The sequence below is a fragment of the Anomaloglossus baeobatrachus genome, chromosome 12 (assembly GCF_048569485.1).
Source record: "Anomaloglossus baeobatrachus isolate aAnoBae1 chromosome 12, aAnoBae1.hap1, whole genome shotgun sequence".
NCBI classification, from domain to species: Eukaryota; Metazoa; Chordata; class Amphibia; order Anura; family Aromobatidae; genus Anomaloglossus; species Anomaloglossus baeobatrachus.
In genome coordinates, this window is record NC_134364.1 from 45,567,703 (window position 1) to 45,588,144 (window position 20,442).

The window sequence follows — 20,442 nt, forward strand, 5'->3', positions numbered from 1 at the left end:
ATGCAATGCTCGTCTCATGCGAGTCATATGGCTCGTGTGAACGCACCCTTAGGCTATGTGCGCACACACCGTTTTTGTGGTGCGTTTTTTCGCTCAGAACTGCATGACTTTGCTTCCCCAACGAAGCCTATGCCATTTTATTTTTGTTGTCCGCACACTGCAGTTTTGTTTGGTTACGTTTTTGTGGTGAGATAAAAAAAAATGGTCATGTCCATGTTTTTCTGCGTTTTTCCACCCATCCAATGCATTTGAAAAACGCAGGGATCAAAAACGCAGTAAAACGCAATGCGTTTTTACCGCTGCATTTTTGACGCAGGTGTGTTTTTAGCGACAAATAACGCACAAATGCAGCGTTGAAAAAACGCAATGTGCGCACATAGCCTTAGCAGGACATTCATGCTGTTCATAGCCTTCTGTGGTGACGTTCTGTCCCATGTGACTACTAGCGTTGCTGATTTTAACTTATTTATTTTAGGGGCAATGCAAAAACATACTAAAAACACAAGCAAAGCTGACTTGCTGCAGATACAAAATGTTCAAAAAAAGATGAATTTCTGCCCTAAAAATAAAAAAATGTATGGATGACTTTACAAAAATCTTACTCACTGCCGATGTTGTACATTGCTGTGGATTTTACATCCAAACAGACAATCAACAGAATATCCATAACTTCAAAACGTACCCAAGCTGCAAATCTTTCTTTGTCGCTCCTTATTGGGAGACCCAGACAATTGGGTGTAACTCAGCAGCAGCTGCTGACTATGTCGGATGGAAGAAAAGAGGGCCCATAACAGGGCCCCCAGCATGCTCCCTTCTCACCCCACTCTTGTCGGCGGTGTTGTTAAGGTTGAGGTATCCATTGTGGGTACGGAGGCTGGAGCCCACATGCTGCTTTCCTTCCCCATCCCTCAATTAGGGCTCTGGGTGAAGTGGGATCCTTTCGGTCTCCAGGCACAGGAGACCGTGCTCCATCCACAGCTCCTGAGGACCATGCTGGATAGGAGCCGAGTATCGTTCAGGGACATGGCCCTGCTACTTTGAGGTACTCTGTGTCCCCGTGGGGACCGCGCACAGCAACACTCCAGCATTGCTGGGTGTGCTAGTGCACCGGGGACAGCAGCGCTGACTGCGTTTGTGCCATTACACACTTCAGCGTCGCTGAGTGTATTCGTGTAGGGGGACTGCCGCGCTGACCGCCGCTGCCATGGGTATCACTGCGGCGCGGCTGGGACTGTTAGTGCGCCGGGGACTTCCGCGCCGACCGCGCTTATACGGCGGCCGCGCTTATAACTCGAGTCCCCGGCTTTTGCGGCCTAGTCTCGTTTTCTTCCCGCCCCCAGCCCTGCCAGTCAGGGGAAGGGCGGGACGCTGTACAGGACGGCAGCACTGAGGGCTGGAGCATGCTTTGCATACTCCACCCCCCTCACTCTGCACAGTGGGGCACCAGTTCCCGCACTTTTCTGGGTCACGCCCACGGCTCCCTCCTCTCCTCAGGACGCCGGCAGCCATTCCTCTCAGCTCTGCTAACGCTGGAGAGGAGAGACAAGCTCAGGGAGACCCAGGCAGGATTTCTGGTGCCCACACAACCGCTTTGCGAAGGCGGTAAGCAGCACCTGTGGTGCTGGCCCCACTAGTGCAGAAGTGTACTTACAGATTACATGATTATAGACTATACTTTACACTGTATGGTGCACTGTTGATTTTTGTCTATATACCCTCCTGTATTGCTCAGAGGACACAACAGCATGTCGTCCACAAATAGCAAGGGTGCCAAAGCACAGACTTACTATGCTGCCTGTGCAGCATGTACGGCTATACTGCCGGCAGGTTCCACTGACCCTCATTGTGTGCAATGCTCGGCCCCTGTGGCACTTTCTCAGCCGGAGCCTCTGCTAAGGGCGGCCCAGGGAGAACCACCTGTTAACACTGTCCAGATGACAGGGACGGAGTTTGCAGTTTTTACTGAAAGACTTTCTGAGACTATGGCTAAGATATTAGAAGCCTTGCAGTCCAGGCCGGCATCTCAAGCCAGGGGCACTGTGGAATCATTGCCCCCTGGTCCCCCTCAGTTGGAACAGCAATGTCCTCCCGGGGTGTCTCATGGATCCCAGGGTGAGGTCTCTGACACGGACCGCAGCCCCAGACCGATTAAGCGAGCTCGCTATGATATCCCCTCGACATCATCACAATGTTCAGGGTCTCAGCGAGAGGACTCTCTGTATGATGAAGCGGAGGTAGCTGATCAGGATTCTGATCCTGAAGCCGCTCTCAACCTTGATACTCCTGATGGGGACGCCATAGTGAATGATCTTATTGCGTCCATCAATGAAATGTTGGATATTTCTCCCTCAGCTCCTCCAGTGGAGGAGTCAGCTTCTCAGCAGGAGAAATTCCGTTTCAGGTTTCCCAAGCGTACAAAGAGTATGTTTCTGGACCACTCTGACTTCAGAGAGGCAGTCCAGAAACACCGGGCTTGTCCAGATAAGCGTTTTTCCAAGCGCCTTAAGGATACACGTTACCCTTTCCCCCCTGACGTGGTCAAGGGCTGGACTCAGTGTCCCAAGGTGGATCCTCCAATCTCCAGACTTGCGGCTAGATCCATAGTTGCAGTGGAAGATGGAGCTTCACTCAAGGATGCCACTGACAGACAGATGGAGCTCTGGTTGAAATCCATCTATGAAGCTATCGGCGCGTCTTTTGCTCCAGCATTCGCAGCCGTATGGGCACTCCAAGCTATCTCAGCTGGTCAGGCGCAAATTGTCGCACTCACACGTACGTCTGCGCCGCAGGTGGCGTCTATAACCTCTCAAACGTCGGCATTTGCATCCTACGCTATTAATGCTGTCCTGGACTCTGCGAGCCGTACGGCGGTTGCAGCCGACAATTCGGTGGCAATACGCAGGGCCTTGTGGCTGCGGGAACGGAAGGCAGATTCGGCTTCCAAAAAGTGCTTAACTGGATTGCCATTTTCTGGCGACCGTTTGTTTGGTGAGAGATTGGATGAAATCATCAAACAATCCAAGGGAAAGGAAACATCCTTACCCCAGGCCAAACCAAAAACACCCCAACAGAGGAGGGGACAGTCGAGGTTTCGGTCCTTTCGGGGTGCGGGCAGGTCCCAATTCTCCTCGTCCAAAAGGCCTCAGAAGGATCAGAGGAACTCCGACGCATGGCGGTCTAAATCACGCCCTAAAAAGACCGCCGGAGGTGCCGCTACTAAGGCGGCTTCCTCATGACTTACGGCCTCCTCACACCGCATCCTCGGTCGGTGGCAGGCTCTCCCGCTTTTGCGACACCTGGCTGCCACAAGTAAAAGACCGTTGGGTGAGAGACATTTTGTCTCACGGTTACAGGATAGAGTTCAGCTCTCGTCCTCCGACTCGATTCTTCAGAACATCTCCGCCTCCCGAGCGAGCCGAGGCTCTTCTGCAGGCGGTGGGCATTCTGAAGGCAGAAGGAGTGGTGGTCCCGGTTCCTCTTCAGCAACAGGGCCACGGTTTCTACTCCAACCTGTTTGTGGTTCCAAAGAAGGACGGGTCCTTCCGTCCTGTTTTGGACCTAAAACTGCTCAACAAACACGTAAGGACCAGGCGGTTCCGGATGGAATCCCTCCGCTCCGTCATCGCCTCAATGTCCCAAGGAGATTTCCTAGCATCGATCGATATCAAGGATGCTTATCTCCACGTACCAATTTCTCCAGAGCATCAGCGCTTCTTGCGCTTCGCCATAGGAGACGAACACCTTCAGTTCGCGGCACTGCCGTTCGGCCTGGCGACAGCCCCAAGGGTTTTCACCAAGGTCATGGCTACAGTAGTTGCGGTCCTCCACTCTCAGGGTCACTCAGTGATACCTTACTTAGACGATCTGCTGGTCAAGGCACCCTCTCAAGAGGCATGCCAACACAGCCTCAACGTTACTCTGGAGATTCTCCAGAGTTTCGGGTGGATCATCAATTTTCCAAAGTCAAATCTGACACCGGTCCAATCGCTGACATATCTTGGCATGGAGTTTCATACTCTTCCAGCAATAGTGAAGCTTCCGCTGGACAAACAGCGTTCACTACAGACAGGGGTGCAATCTCTCCTTCAAGGTCGGTCACACCCCTTGAGGCGCCTCATGCACTTCCTGGGGAAGATGGTGGCAGCAATGGAAGCAGTCCCTTTCGCGCAGTTTCACCTGCGTCCACTTCAATGGGACATCCTACGCAAGTGGAACAGGATGCCAACGTCCCTAGACAGGAACGTTTCCCTCTCTCAGGCAACCAAAGCTTCCCTTCGGTGGTGGCTTCTTCCCACTTCATTATCGAAGGGGAAATCCTTCCTACCCCCATCCTGGGCGGTGGTCACGACGGACGCGAGTCTGTCAGGGTGGGGAGCAGTTTTTCTCCACCACAGGGCTCAGGGTACGTGGACTCAGCAAGAGTCCTCACTTCAGATCAATGTTCTGGAGATCAGGGCAGTGTATCTTGCCCTAAAAGCGTTCCAGCAGTGGCTGGAAGGCAAGCAGATCCGAATTCAGTCGGACAACGCCACAGCCGTGGCTTACATCAACCACCAAGGTGGGACACACAGTCGGCAAGCCTTCCAGGAAGTCCGGCGGATTCTGCTGTGGGTGGAAGCCACAGCATCCACCATATCCGCAGTTCACATCCCGGGCGTAGAAAACTGGGAAGCAGACTTTCTCAGTCGCCAGGGCATGGACGCAGGGGAATGGTCCCTTCACCCGGACGTGTTTCAGGAGATCTGTTGCCGCTGGGGGATGCCGGACGTCGACCTAATGGCGTCACGGCACAACAACAAGGTCCCGACATTCATGGCTCGATCTCAAGATCACAGAGCTCTGGCTGCAGACGCCTTAGTTCAGGATTGGTCGCAGTTTCGGCTTCCTTATGTGTTTCCTCCTCTGGCACTGTTGCCCAGAGTGTTACGCAAGATCAGGGCCGACTGCCGCCGCGTCATCCTCGTCGCTCCAGACTGGCCGAGGAGGTCGTGGTACCCGGATCTGTGGCATCTCACGGTCGGCCAACCGTGGGCACTGCCAGACCGACCAGATTTGCTGTCTCAAGGGCCGTTTTTCCATCTGAATTCTGCGGCCCTCAACCTGACTGTGTGGCCATTGAGTCCTGGATCCTAGCGTCTTCAGGATTATCTCAAGAGGTCATTGCCACTATGAGACAGGCTAGGAAACCTACGTCCGCCAAGATCTACATTTCTCGAACGGCGCCCCTGCGCCGCTCGGATGCACTCTTTGTCCTTGTCGCTGGTCAGCGTAAAGGGACACAAGTTTCCAAGTCAACCCTGGCTCGGTGGATCAAGGAACCAATTCTCGAAGCTTACCGTTCCTTGGGGCTTTCGGTTCCCTCAGGACTGAAGGCCCATTCTACCAGGGCCGTGGGAGCGTCCTGGGCCTTGCGACACCAGGCTACGGCTCAGCAGGTGTGTCAGGCAGCTACCTGGTCGAGCCTGCACACTTTCACGAAGCACTATCAGGTGCATACCTATGCTTCGGCAGATACCAGCCTAGGTAGGCGAGTCCTTCAGGCGGCAGTTGCCCACCTGTAGGACGGAGCCGTTGCGGCTCTATTATGAGGTATTATTTACCCACCCAGGGACTGCTTTTGGACGTCCCAATTGTCTGGGTCTCCCAATAAGGAGCGACAAAGAAGAAGGGAATTTTGTTTACTTACCGTAAATTCCTTTTCTTCTAGCTCCAATTGGGAGACCCAGCACCCGTCCCTGTTTTTGTATAACACATGTTGTTCATGTTAAATGGTTTCAGTTCTCCGATATTCCTTCGGATTGAATTTACTTTAAACCAGTTTATAATTTTTTCCTCCTTCGGGCTTTTGCACCAAAACTGATGAGCCCGTAGCAGTACGGGGGGTGTATAGGCTGAAGGGGAGGGGCTTTACACTTTTAGTGTAATACTTTGTGTGGCCTCCGGAGGCATAAGCTATACACCCAATTGTCTGGGTCTCCCAATTGGAGCTAGAAGAAAAGGAATTTACGGTAAGTAAACAAAATTCCCTTCTTTTAACTCTTCAGAATGTCTTTGTACAGCAACCGTAAGGCTATGACCGCACTTTGCGTTCTCCTACTTGCAGTTTAGAACGCACCTTTTTGCCTTAGTTGATTTAGCCAAAGTTGGCTTTTCCAGAAATTTAGCGCTGAAAACGCATGCGTATTTACCGCGTTTTTGATGAGTTTTCAGCGCTTTTTACATGCTTTTTCACCTGCGTTTTGACAGATGCGTTTTGAACATCAAGACACTGCTAAATAGAGATTAAATAGTCAAACTGGAATGAAAAAAGAGCGGAAAAAAACAAAACATATATAATTTTTGATTAATTTAAGAAAATGGTTATATTTCATGAAATTATAGCGGTTTTATAATATTTAATGCTAAAATAGCAATAATTTCATAATTTTCTTTAATTTAATTGTCAGACTGTGTGTAAAGGGACATATTACATAGTTACATAGTTACTTAGGTTGAAAAAAGACCTAGGTCCATCTAGTTCAACCTTCCTCCACCAGTTCTACATTTAGTCATATGATTCCATTAATTTAATGTCAGAAAAGCATGCGGTTTTTAAGTAAAAAACGCTGTGTTTCTGCACCTAAAAAGCATGTAAAACGCAGGAATTTTGAAGTTTCTTGCTTTTTGCATTTCTCATTGACTTCAATGTTAGCAAAACGCTGCAGAAATGGCAAAAACAATTACATGCTGCTTCTTTGAACGCATGGTTTTTGCCACAAATTATGCAAATTAAATGCAGTGTTTTGAGGCTAAGACCGCACTTTGCGTTTCCACCTGCGTTTTTAGGTCCGTTTTGAGAAGCACCTTTTTCATGCCAAAAGGCATGCGTTTTGATTTTCCAGTAAAGTCTATGGAAAATGATGATTTCTTGCCCGCACTTTGCGTTTCTAAATGCTGCGTTTAATTTGCATATTTTGTGGCAAAAACCATGCGTTTAAAGAAGCAGCATGTGAATTGTTTTTGCCATTTTGGCTGCGTTTTGCTAACATTGAAGTCAATGAGAAATGGCAAAAACAAAGATTCCTTCAAATTCGTGCGTTTTACCTGCTTTTTCAGTGCAGAAAACATGCGTTTTGGACATCAAAATAATGATTTGATATGTCCCTTTACACACACACAAAATCCGATAATTAAATTTATGAAAAATATGCATTTATTGCTATATTTCCGATAAAGAAGGGAATTTTGTTTACTTACCGTAAATTCCTTTTCTTCTAGCTCCAATTGGGAGACCCAGACAATTGGGTGTATAGCTATTGCCTCTGGAGGCCACACAAAGTATTACACTTAAAAGTGTAAGGCCCCTCCCCTTCTGGCTATACACCCCCAGTGGGATCACTGGCTCACCAGTTTTAGTGCCAAAGCAAGAAGGAGGAAAGCCAATAACTGGTTTAAAGACCAATTCAATCCGAGGAAACATCGGAGAACTGAACCATACCACATGAACAACATGTGTACCCGAAAAAACAGAAAAACCCCGAGAAAACAGGGCGGGTGCTGGGTCTCCCAATTGGAGCTAGAAGAAAAGGAATTTACGGTAAGTAAACAAAATTCCCTTCTTCTTTGTCGCTCCATTGGGAGACCCAGACAATTGGGATGTCCAAAAGCAATCCCTGGGTGGGTAAAAGAATACCTCATGATAGGGCCGTCAAACGGCCCTCTCCTACCGGTGGCCAACCGCCGCCTGAATGACTTATCTACCTAGGCTGGCGTCTGCCGAAGCGTAGGTATGCATCTGATAATGCTTGGTAAAAGTAAGTAGACTCGACCAGGTGGGTGCCTGACACACCTGCTGAGCCGTAGCCTGGTGCCGTAATGCCCAGGATGCACCCACGGCTCTGGTAGAATGGGCCTTCGGCCTTGAGAGAACCAGAAGCCCAGTAGAACTGTAGGTTTCAAGAATTGGTTCCTCGAGCCCCCGAGCAAGGGTGGATCTGGAAGCTTGCGACTGTTTACGCCGACCAGCGACAAGGACAAAGAGTGCATCCGGGTGGCGCAGGAGCGCCATGCGGGAAGTAGAACCTGAGTGCTCTCACCAGAACCAACAGATGCAAATCTTTCTGAAATTGATGGACTGGACGAGGACACAAAGAAGGTGAGGTGATATCCTGATTGATATGAAAATGGGATACCACCTTAGGGAGAAATTCCTGAACCGGACGCAGAACTACCCTGTCCTGGTGAAGGACCAGGAAGGGAGTTTGTATGAGAGCGTTGCTAGCTCGGAAACTCTCCTAAGAGACGAGACCGTTACTAGAAGGCCACTTCCCGTGAAAAACGGGAAGGGAGACATCCTTCAAAGGCTCGAAAGGCGGCATCTGGAGAGCAATTAGAACCTTGTTCAGATCTCAGGGCTCTAACGGCCGCTTGTACGGAGTGCTGAGAAGACAAACTCCCCGTAGGAACGTGCGTACCTGAGGAAGTCGTCGTTTCTGAAAAAATACAGATAGCGCTGAGACTTGTCCCTAAAGGGAACTGAGCGACAACCCATTTTCCTACCTAGATTGCAGGAAGGAAGGAAACATAGACGATGCAACCGGCCAGGGAGAAACACCCTGCGCCGAGCACCGAGATAAGAACATCTTCCACGTCCTGTGGTCAATCTTGGCGGACGTTGGTATGCTAGCCTGTCTCATGGTGGCAACCACGTCCTGAGGTAATCCTGACGACACTAGGTTCCAGGACTCAATGCCACACCATCCGGTTGAGGGCCGTAGAATCCAAATGGAAGAATGGCCCTTGAGACAGCCAGTCTGATTGGTCTGGTAGTGCCCCCGGTTAGCCTACCGTGAGGCACCACAGAACCGAGTACCACAACATCCTCGGCCAATTTGTAGCGACGAGGATGGCGCGGCCGCAGTCGGTCTTGATCTAGCGCAGTACTCTGGGCAACAATGCCAGAGGTGGCACCTAAGGTAGCTGGAACTGCGACCAATGCTGAACTAAGGCGTTTGCCGCCAGAGCTCGATGATTGTGAAACCGTGCCATGAAGCTGGCACATTGTTGTTGTGCCGTGACGCCATTAGATCGACGTCCGGCCTCTGTCAGCGGCGCCAGATCTCCTGAAACCCGTCCGGGTGAGGAGACCATACTCTTTCGGCCACACCTCAGCGACTTAGGAAGTCAGCTTCCTAGTTTCCACACTTGGGATGTGAATTGTGGATATGGTGGATGCCGTGTCTTCCACCCACATCAGAACCTGCCGGACTTCCTGGAAGGCTTGCCGGTTGCGCGTTCTTCCTTGGTGGTTGATGTATGCCACCGCTGTGGAGCTGTCCGACTGAAGTCGGATATGCTTGCTTTCCAGCCGCTGTTGGAAGGATTGTAGGGCAAGATACACTGCTCTGTGTTCAAGAACATTGATCTGAAGAGTGGACTCTTGCTGAGTCCACGTACCCTGAGCGCTGTAGTGGAGAAAAACTGCTCCCCACCCTGATAGACTCGCGTCTGTCGTAACTATCGCCCAGGACGGGGATAGGAAGGACCTTCTTTTTGACCAAGAGGTGAGAAGAAGCCACCACCGTAGAGATTCCTTGGCCGCCTGAGAAGAACGACGACTCTGTTGAGGGACGTCGACTCCTCGTCCCATTGGCGGAGAATGTCCCATTGTAGTGGACGCAGTAAAACTGCGCGAAAGGAACTGCCTCCATTGCTACCATCTTACGTAGGAAGTGCATGAGGCGTGTCAATGTGTGCGACTGGTTCTTAAAGAAGAGCTTGCAGCCCGTAGTGAATGCTGTTTGTCTAGCGGCAGCTTCACTATCGCTGAGAGAGTAAGAAACTCTATGCCTAGATATGTTATCGATAGGGTCGGGGTCGGATCTGACTTCAAAAAGTTGATGATCCACCCAAAACTCTAGAGAGTCTCCAGCGCAACGTTCGGGCAGTGTTGGCATGTTTCCTAAGAGAGTGCCTTGACAAGTAGATCGTCTAAATACGGGACCACAGAGTGACCCTGAGAGTGCAGGACTGTGACTACTGCTGCCCTGACCTTGGCGAAGACCAGTTGGACTGTCGCTAGCCGGAAGGTAGAGCTACGAACAGAGGGTGTTCGTCTCCTATAACGAAGCGTAGAAACGCTAGTGCTCTGGATCAATCGGCACGTGTGGATAAGCATCCTTGATGCCTAATGATGCTAGGAAATATCCTTGGGACCTTGAGGCGATGACATGGCGGAGGGATTCCATCCGGAACCGCCTGGTGTCCACGAGCTTGCTGAGCATTTTTAGATCCAGAACGGGACGGAACGGCCCGTTGTTATAGGTACCGCAAAGAATTTGGGGTAAAAACCGTGACCTTGTTCCTGAAGAGGAACGGGGGTCATCACTCTTTCTGCCTATAGAGTGCACCCTGTTTGCAGAAGAGCAGCGGCCCGGCCGGGAGGTGGAGAAATTCTGAAGAATCGAGTTGGAGGACGAGAAGTGAGCTCTATCCTGTACCCGTGAGACAGAATGTCTCACACTCAATGGTCATTGACCTATGGCAGCTAAATATCGCCAAGGCGGGAGAGCCTGCTACCGACCGAGGCCGCAAGTCATGAGGAAGCCGCCTTGGAAGCGGGTTTTCCGACTGTCGCTTTTTTGGGCGAGACTGAGCCCGCTAAGAATCTTAGCTCCTCTGATCCTTTTGAGTCCACCTTGGACGAGGAAAAATGGGACCTGCCCGAGCCTCGAAAAGGCCGAAAACTCCGACTGCCTCTTGCTCTGTTGGGGTTTGTTGTGTCCGGGCTGAGGAAAGGATGAATCCTTACCCCTGGACTGTTTGATGGTTACATCCAACGCTCACCAAACAGTCGGTCAGCAGAAAAAGGCAACTGGTTAGGCAACCTTTTTTGGAAGCAGAATCTGCCTTCCATTCACTTAACGAGCAGACCAGGCTCTGCTTAAAAACACGGAGTAGCGGAGGCTACCGCCGCACGGTTCGCAGAGTCCAGGACAACCTGAATCGCGTAAGAAACAAATGCAGACATTTGAGAGGTTAAGGATGCCACCTGCGGCACAGATGTACGTGTAACCGTGTCAATCTGTGTAAGACAAGCTGAAATAGCTTGGAGTGCCCCAAGGGAGAGAATGCCGGAGCCAACGGTGCGCCGACAGCCTCATAGATGGCTTTCGACCAGAGATCCATCTGTCTGTCAGTGGCATCTTTGAGTTTGCAGTTCCATCTCCCACTGCAACTATGGATCTAGCTACAAGCCTGGAGATTGGAGGATGCCGCTCGGGACATTGGGTCCAGTCCTTGACCAAGTCAGGGGACAGGGATAGCGTGTATCCTAAGCCGTTTGGAGAAGCGCATATCTGGATAAGCGTGGTGTTCCTGGACTGCCTCTCTGAAGGCAGAGTGGTCCAGAAAAATACGTGAAGCTGACTCCTCCACTGGAGGAGTTGTGAGAAATAACCCACATTCTATAGATGGACGCTATAAGATTATTTACTATGGCGTCACAATCAGGTGTATCCAGATTGAGAGCGGTCTCAGGATCAGAATCCTGAGCCGCTACTTCCGCCTCATTACACAGCGAGTCCTTCTGTTAGGACCCTGATGAAACCGAGGCCGCTCATAGCGAGCCCACTTAGGCTGTCTGGGACTGACGTCCGTGCAGAGCCGTGACTCTGGGATGCGTGTGACATTCCCGGAGCTGTTAGTTATTCACACTGAGGGGGGCCATGGATCAATGATTCAACAGTGCCCATATTGTGAGAGACATGTCCGGACTGCTAGGCTTCTAGTATCATAGCCATAGTCTCAGAAAAACTGTCAGTAAATACTGCAGACACCGTCCTCATCCCCTGGCCAATAGTGCATACAATGGGAGTCTATGTACCTGCCGGCCGTATAGCCGTACATGCTGTACCAGCTGTATAGAAAAACATGTGGTTCTGCACCTTTGTTTTACACAGAGAATATGCTGATAACTCCTCCGCATAATCCAGGAGGGTATATACAACGTGCGACCAAACAGTGCAATGTATATAGTACAAGCATATCTATAAGTGCACTTCTGCACTAGTGGGGTTAGCACCACAGGTGCTGCTTAACGCCTGTTACAGCGATTGTGTGACTATCAGAATGCCAGGGTCTTCCACACTTGTCTCTGTATCGTACAGAAACTGACACTAATGGCTGCCGGTGTCCTTGTAGAGAAGGAAGCCGTGGGCGTGCCTGAGAAAGTGCGGGAATCCGGATTCACAGTGCACACAGTGAGAGGGGTGGAGTATGCAAAACATACTCCAGCTCTCAGCTCTGCTCTATGCAGCGTCACGCCCCTACCCTGACTGTCAGGGCTGTGGGCGGTAACGAAGGGAGACTAGGCCCAGAAGCCGGGGACTCGAGTTAACAGCGCGGCCGCCGTAAAAGCGCGGGCCGCGCTGAAGTCCCCGGCGCACCACAAGTGCCAGCCGCGCCGCAGTCCCAGCGGCCGGCGCGACCGCCCTAGAAGTGGCCAGCGTCCCGCCCCTCTCCTGACTGGCAGGTCTGGGGGCGGGAACGAACTAAAGCAGGCCGCAAAAGCCGGGGACTCGAGTTATCAGCGCGGCCGCCGTAAAAGCGCGGGCCGCGCTGAAGTCCCCGGCGCACTACAAGTGCCAGCCGCGCCGCTGTTCCAGCGGCCGGCGCGCCCGAGTCCTAGACGTGGGCAGCGTCCCGCCCCTCTCCTGACTGGCAGGTCTGGGGGCGGGAACGAACGGAAGCAGGCCGCAAAAGCCGGGGACTCTAGTTATCAGCGCGGCCGCCGTAAAAGCGCAGGCCGCGCTGAAGTCCCCGGCGCACTACAAGTGCCAGCCGTGCCGCAGTCCCAGCGGCCGGCGCGGCCGAGTCCCATAAGTGTGCCTGCTTCAGCTAAGCTGAATGAGGCTATGGCACAGGCGCCGCAGCGCTGATGTCCCCCGGCGCACTACAACACCCAGCATGCTGCGGTGTGAGCGCCAAATGCACGGGGACACAGAGTACCTTGAGGAAGCAGGGCCATGTCCCTGATGTACTCCGCTCCATCCAGCATCTTCTCCAGGGGCTGTAGATGGAGCACGGTCTCAGTGCCTGGAGACCGGTAAATCCCACTTCACCCAGAGCCCTGTAAAAAGGGATGGGGAAGGAATCAGCATGTGGGCTCCTGCCGCCGTACCCGCAATGGGTACCTCAACCTTACAAACACCTCCGACATACAGTGGGGTGAGAAGGGAGCATGCTGGGGACACTATATGTGTCCTCTTTTCTTCCATCCGACATAGTCAGCAGCTGCTGCTGACTAAAAAGTGGAGCTATGCGTGGATGTGTTGCCTCCTTCGCACAAAGCACAAAACTGGTGAGCCAGTGATCCCACTGGGGGTGTATAGCCAGAAGGGGAGGGGCCTTACACTTTTAAGTGTAATACTTTGTGTGGCCTCCAGAGGCAATAGCTATACACCCAATTGTCTGGGTCTCCCAATGGAGCGACAAAGAAATGTATATTACCGCTATAATTTTATGAATTATTTCTATTTTCTTTATTTTTCCCATTAATAGATTTTTTCCATTTTTTTTTTTCTCTTTTTTTCATTCTTTTTGACTGTTTAAACTTTATTAGGCAGTATCTTGATGTTCAAAACGCATCTGTCAAAACGCAGGTGAAAACGCATGTAAAAAGTGCTGAAAACGCATCAAAAACGTGGTAAATACGCATGCGTTTTCAGCTCTAAAGTTCAGAAAAGGCAACTTTGGTCAAATAAATTAAGCCCAAAAGGTGCGTTTTGAACTGCAAGTAGGAGAACGCAAAGTGCGGTCTCACCCTTAAACGCAGGAAATTTGAAGTTTCTTGCTTTTTGCCATTTCTCATTGACTTCAATGTTATCAAAACGCTGCAGAAATGGCAAAAACAATTGACATGCTGCTTCTTTGAACACATGTTTCTTTGGCGCTCCATTGGGAGACCCAGACAATTGGGTGTATAGCTACTGCCTCCGGAGGCCACACAAAGCATTACACTTAAAAGTGTAAGGCCCCTCCCCTTCTGCCTATACACCCCCCCGTGGGATCACGGGTTCCTCAGTTTTCAAGCTTTGTGCGAAGGAGGTCAGACATCCACGCATAGCTCCACTGTTTAGTCAGCAGCAGCTGCTGACTATGTCGGATGGAAGAAAAGAGGGCCCATACTTGGGCCCCCAGCATGCTCCCTTCTCACCCCACTTTGTGTCGGCGGTGTTTGTTAAGGTTGAGGTACCCATTGCGGGTACAGAGGCTGGAGCCCACATGCTGCATCCTTCCCCATCCCCCTTTGGGCTCTGGGTGAAGTGGGATTTACCGGTCTCCAGGCACAGAGACCGTGCTCCGTCCACAGCCCCTGGGGAATCTGCTGGATATGGAGCGGAGTATCGTCAGGGACAGGGCCCTGCTACGCCAAGGTACTCTGTGTCCCCGTACAGACCGCGCACACACTGCAGCATTGCTGGGTGTGTTAGTGCGCCGGGGACAATAGCGCTGCGCGCTTGTGCCACACTTCCACAGCTTGCTGAGGGAGTTAGTGTGTGGGGAACTGCCGCGCCGGCCCCTGCTAACAGTTTTTACTGCGATGCGGCTGGGACTTGTGGTGCGCCGGGGACTTCCGCGCTGGCCGTGCATATTTGTCGGCCGCGCTTTTTACTAGAGTCCCCGGCTTTTGCGGCCTAGTTCCGTTTCGTTCCCGCCCCCAGGCCTGCCAGTCAGGGGAAGGGCGGGACGCTATACAGAACGTCAGCGCCGAGGGCTGGAGTCTGCTTTACATACTCCAGCCCTCACATTGAGCACAGTGGGAAGCCAGTTTCCCGCACTTTGTCTGAGGCACGCCCACGGCCCGCCCCTCTTCACAGAACGCCGGCAGCCATTCCTGTGTGCAGGCTGAGCTGGAAAGGGGAGACAAGTTCTGGGAGACCCAGGCACGGGATTCTGGCGACTACACACCCGCTTTTAGCGGGCGGTAAGCGGCACCTCCGGTGCTGACCCCACTAGTGACGAAGTGTTCAATTGTATTTTTATGCTTGCATGCTATACATTGCACTAAACGGTCGCTGGTGATTCTTGGCTATATACCCTCCTGGATTGCTCTGTGGAGAATACAGCATGTCGTCCGCAAAAAACAGGGGTGCCAAGGCACAGGCTTTCTATGCTGCTTGCACCGCTTGTGAGGCTGTTCTACCGGCAGGTTCCACTGACCCCCATTGTGTGCAGTGTTCGGCCCCTGTGCCCCCTGCTCGGCCGGGGCCTCTGCTGGAGGTGTCCCAGAGAGATCCACCTGTGAATACTGTCCAGGTGACGGGGACAGAGTTTGCAATTTTTGCGGATAGATTATCTGTGACTATGTCTCAGATTCTAGAAACTTTGCAGTCTAGACAGACCATGGGCACTGTTGATTCATTGCTCCCTGGCCCCCCTCAGTTGGAACAGCTCCGGGCTCCGGGGGTGTCCCATGCATCCCAGGGTGATGGCTCTGACACGGACGACAGTCCCAGACAGCCTAAGCGAGCTCGCTATGAGCGGCCCTCTACATCATCTCACTGGTCAGGGTCTCAGCAGGAGGACTCTCTGTGTGATGAGGCGGAGGTAGCTGATCAGGATTCTGATCCTGAGACCGCTCTCAATCTGGATACTCCTGATGGTGACGCCATAGTGAACGATCTTATCGCGTCCATCAATAAAATGTTGGATATTTCTCCCCCAGCTCCTCAAGTGGAGGAGTCAGCTTCACAGCAGGAGAAATTCCATTTCAGGTATCCCAAGCGTAAATTAAGTACTTTTCTGGACCACTCTGACTTTAGAGAGGCAGTTCAGAAACACCACGCTTATCCAGATAAGCGTTTCTCCAAACGGCTTAAGGATACACGTTATCCCTTTCCTCCTGACGTGGTCAAGAGCTGGACCCAGTGTCCCAAGGTGGATCCCCCTATCTCCAGGCTTGCGGCTAGATCCATAGTTGCAGTGGAGGATGGGGCTGCACTTAAAGATGCCACTGACAGACAGATGGAACTCTGGTTGAAATCCATCTATGAAGCTATCGGCGCGTCGTTTGCTCCTGCATTCGCAGCCGTATGGGCACTCCAAGCTATTTCAGCTGGTCTTGCACAGATTGACACGGTCACACGTACATCTGTTCCGCAGGTGGCATCCTTAACCTCTCAAATGTCTGCATTTGCGTCTTACGCGATTAATGCTGTCCTGGACTCTACGAGCCGTACGGCAGTGGCATCCGCCAACTCCGTGGTTTTACGCAGAGCCTTGTGGTTAAGGGAATGGAAAGCAGATTCTGCTTCCAAGAAATGTTTAACCAGTTTGCCATTTTCTGGTGACCGGCTGTTTGGTGAGCGCTTGGATGAAATCATTAAACAGTCCAAGGGTAAGGATTCATCCTTACCTCAGCCCAGACAAAACAAACCCCAACAGAGGAAGGGACAGTCGGGGTTTCGGTCCTTTCGAGGCTCGGGCAGGTCCCAATTCTCCTCGTCCAAAAGGACTCAAAAGGATCAGAGGAGTTCAGATTCTTGGCGGGCTCAGTCACGCCCAAAAAAGACAGCCGGAAGACCCGCTACCAAGGCGGCTTCCTCATGACTTCCGGCCTCCTCCCTCCGCATCCTCGGTCGGTGGCAGGCTCTCCCGCTTTGGCGACATTTGGCTGCCACAGGTCCAAGACCGTTGGGTGCGAGACATTCTGTCTCACGGGTACAGGATAGAGTTCAGTTCTCGTCCTCCAACTCGATTCTTCAGAACGTCTCCGCCTCCCGACCGAGCCGATGCTCTCCTGCAGGCGGTGTGCACTCTAAAGGCGGAAGGAGTGGTGATCCCTGTTCCTCTTCAAGAGCAAGGTCACGGTTTTTACTCCAATTTGTTTGTGGTACCAAAAAAGGACGGGTCTTTCCGTCCCGTTCTGGACCTAAAACTTCTCAACAACCACGTGAGAACCAGACGGTTCCGGATGGAATCCCTCCGATCCATCATCGCCGCAATGTCTCAAGGAGATTTCCTAGCATCAATAGACATCAAGGATGCTTATCTCCACATACCGATTGCTCCAGAGCATTAGCGTTTTCTACGCTTCGTTATAGGAGACGAACACCTTCAGTTCGTAGCCCTGCCTTTTGGTCTGGCGACAGCCCCACGGGTCTTCACCAAAGTCATGGCAGCTGTAGTTGCAGTCCTACACTCTCAGGGACACTCCGTGATCCCTTACTTAGACGATCTGCTGGTCAAGGCGCCTTCTCAAGAGGCATGCCAACACAGCCTGAACGTGGCGCTGGAGACCCTCCAGGGTTTCGGGTGGATCATCAACTTTTCCAAGTCAAATCTAACCCCGACCCAGTCGATAACATATCTTGGCATGGAGTTTCATACTCTCTCAGCGATAGTGAAACTTCCGCTTGTCAAACAGCGTTCACTACAGACAGGGGTGCAATCTCTCCTTCAAGGCCAGTCACACCCCTTGAGACGCCTCATGCACTTCCTAGGGAAGATGGTGGCAGCAATAGAGGCAGTCCCTTTCGCGCAGTTTCATCTGCGTCCACTACAATGGGACATTCTCCGCCAATGGGACGGGAGGTCGAAGTCCCTCGACAGCAACGTCTCTCTCTCTCAAGCGGCCAAGGATTCTCTTCGATGGTGGCTGCTTCCCACCTCATTGTCGAAAGGGAAATCCTTCCTACCCCCATCCTGGGCGGTAGTGACGACAGATGCGAGTCTGTCAGGGTGGGGAGCAGTCTCTCTCCACCACAGGGCTCAAGGTACGTGGATTCAGCAAGAGTCCACTCTTCAGATCAACGTTCTGGAGATCAGAGCAGTGTATCTTGCCCTACAAGCCTTCCAGCAGTGGCTGGAAGGCAAGCAGATCCGTATTCAGTCGGACAACTCCACAGCGGTGGCATACATCAACCACCAAGGAGGAACTCGCAGTCGGCAAGCCTTCCAGGAAGTCCGGCGGATTCTGACGTGGGTGGAAGACACGGCTTCCACCATATCCGCAGTTCACATCCCAGGCGTGGACAACTGGGAAGCAGACTTCCTCAGTCGCCAGGGTATGGACGCAGGGGAATGGTCTCTTCACCCGGACGTGTTTCAGGAGATCTGTCGCCGCTGGGGGATGCCGGACGTCGACCTAATGGCGTCTCGGCACAACAACAAGGTCCCAGTTTTCATGGCACAGTCTCACGATCACCGAGCTCTGGCGGCAGACGCCTTAGTTCAAGATTGGTCGCAGTTCCGGCTTCCTTATGTGTTTCCACCTCTGGCTCTGTTGCCCAGAGTGCTGCGCAAGATCAGGTCCGACTGCCGCCGCGCCATCCTCGTCGCTCCAGACTGGCCAAGGAGGTCGTGGTACCCGGATCTGTGGCACCTCGCGGTAGGCCAACCGTGGGCACTTCCAGACCGACCAGACTTGCGGTCTCAAGGGCCGTTTTTCCATCAGAATTCTGCGGCCCTGAACCTGACTGTGTGGCCATTGAGTCCTGGATCCTAGCGGGTTCAGGATTGTCTCAAGAGGTCATTGCCACCATGAGACAGGCCAGAAAACCTACCTCCGCCAAGATATACCACAGGACGTGGAAAATATTCTTGTCTTGGTGCTCTGCTCAGGGAGTCTCTCCCTGGCCATTTGGATTGCCTACTTTTCTTTCCTTCCTGCAATCCGGGTTGGAAAAAGGTTTGTCGCTCAGCTCCCTCAAGGGGCAAGTCTCAGCGCTATCTGTATTTTTTCAGAAGCGCCTAGCACGACTTCCTCAGGTACGCACGTTCCTGCAAGGGGTCTGTCATATCGTCCCTCCTTACAAGCGGCCGTTAGAGCCCTGGGATCTGAACAGGGTTCTAATTGTTCTTCAGAAGCCGCCTTTCGAGCCTATGAGGGATGTTTCCCTTTCTCGCCTTTCACAGAAAGTGGCCTTTCTAGTAGCGGTCACGTCTCTCCGGAGAGTGTCCGAGCTAGCAGCGCTGTCATGCAAATCTCCCTTCCTGGTGATTCACCAGGACAAGGTGGTTTTGCGCCCGATTCCGGAGTTTCTCCCTAAGGTGGTATCCCCGTTTCATCTTAATCAGGATATCTCCTTGCCTTCCTTGTGCCCTCATCCAGTTCATCAATGTGAAAAGGATTTGCATTTGTTGGATCTCGTGAGAGCGCTCAGGATCTACATTTCCCGCACGGCGCCCCTGCGCCGCTCGGATGCACTCTTTGTCCTTGTCGCTGGTCAGCGCAAAGGGTCGCAAGCTTCCAAATCCACCCTGGCTCGGTGGATCAAGGAACCAATTCTTGAAGCCTACCGTTCTGCTGGGCTTCCGGTTCCCTCAGGGCTGAAGGCCCATTCTACCAGAGCCGTGGGTGCGTCCTGGGCATTACGACACCAGGCTACGGCTCAGCAGGTGTGCCAGGCGGCTACCTGGTCGAGTCTGCACACTTTTACCAAACACTATCAAGTGCATACCTACGCTTCGGCGGACGCCAGCCTAGGTAGACAAGTCCTTCAGGCGGCGACTGCCCACCTGTAGGGTAGGGCTGTTTCTACGGTCCTATCACGAGGGGTTATTATACCCACCCAGGGACTGCTTTTGGACGTCCCAATTGTCTGGGTCTCCCAATGGAGCGCCAAAGAAGAAGGGAATTTTGTTTACTTACCGTAAATTCCTTTTCTTCTAGCTCCAATTGGGAGACCCAGCACCCTCCCTGTTTGCTTAGGGATTTTTGTTTTTTCGGGTACACATGTTGTTCATGTTGAATGGTTTCGGTTCTCCGATGTTCCTTCGGATTGAATTTGTTCTTAAACCAGTTATTGGCTTTCCTCCTTCTTGCTTTGGCACTAAAACTGAGGAACCCGTGATCCCACGGGGGGGGTGTATAGGCAGAAGGGGAGGGGCCTTACACTTTTAAGTGTAATGCTTTGTGTGGCCTCCGGAGGCAGTAGCTATACACCCAATTGTCTGGGTCTCCCAATTGGAGCTAGAAGAAAAGGAATTTACGGTAAGTAAACAAAATTCCCTTCTTTTTGCCACAAATTATGCAAATTAAACGCAGCGTTTTAAAACGCAAAGTGCAGACAAGAAGTCTACATTTTCCATTGACTATTATGGAAAGCAAAACGCACGCCTTTTGGCATGAAAATGCTGCAGCTCAAAACGGACCTAAAAAGCAGCTGAAACGCAAAGTGCGGTCATAGTCTTAGGTTAAGTATTTGCAGCAGGAATGTCTGCACTATTTCTGCATCTCTATGCAGGAAAAACACAGTGTAAAATAGGCGCTTTTTTACTTGCGCTTTTGGTGCGGATTTTTTTCCCATTCATTAGTATGGAAGAAATCTGCAGCAAAAACACTGAAAAAATTGACGGCTGCAGATTTAAATCTGGAAGGCGAAAATAAGCAACTTGTGCCGCAGTCTTGTTTTGTTTTGTGACAAATCTGCACAGAAAACAAGCAACAAGAAAACTGCA

The 20,442-nt window shown here is 51.8% G+C and overlaps 1 protein-coding gene across 4 annotated transcripts in view; it reads left to right on the forward strand.

The window, feature by feature from the left end:
• Positions 1–20,442, forward strand: part of CCDC175 (coiled-coil domain containing 175) — a 148,383-nt gene that overhangs the window by 31,837 nt on the left and 96,104 nt on the right. The window lies entirely within an intron of this gene.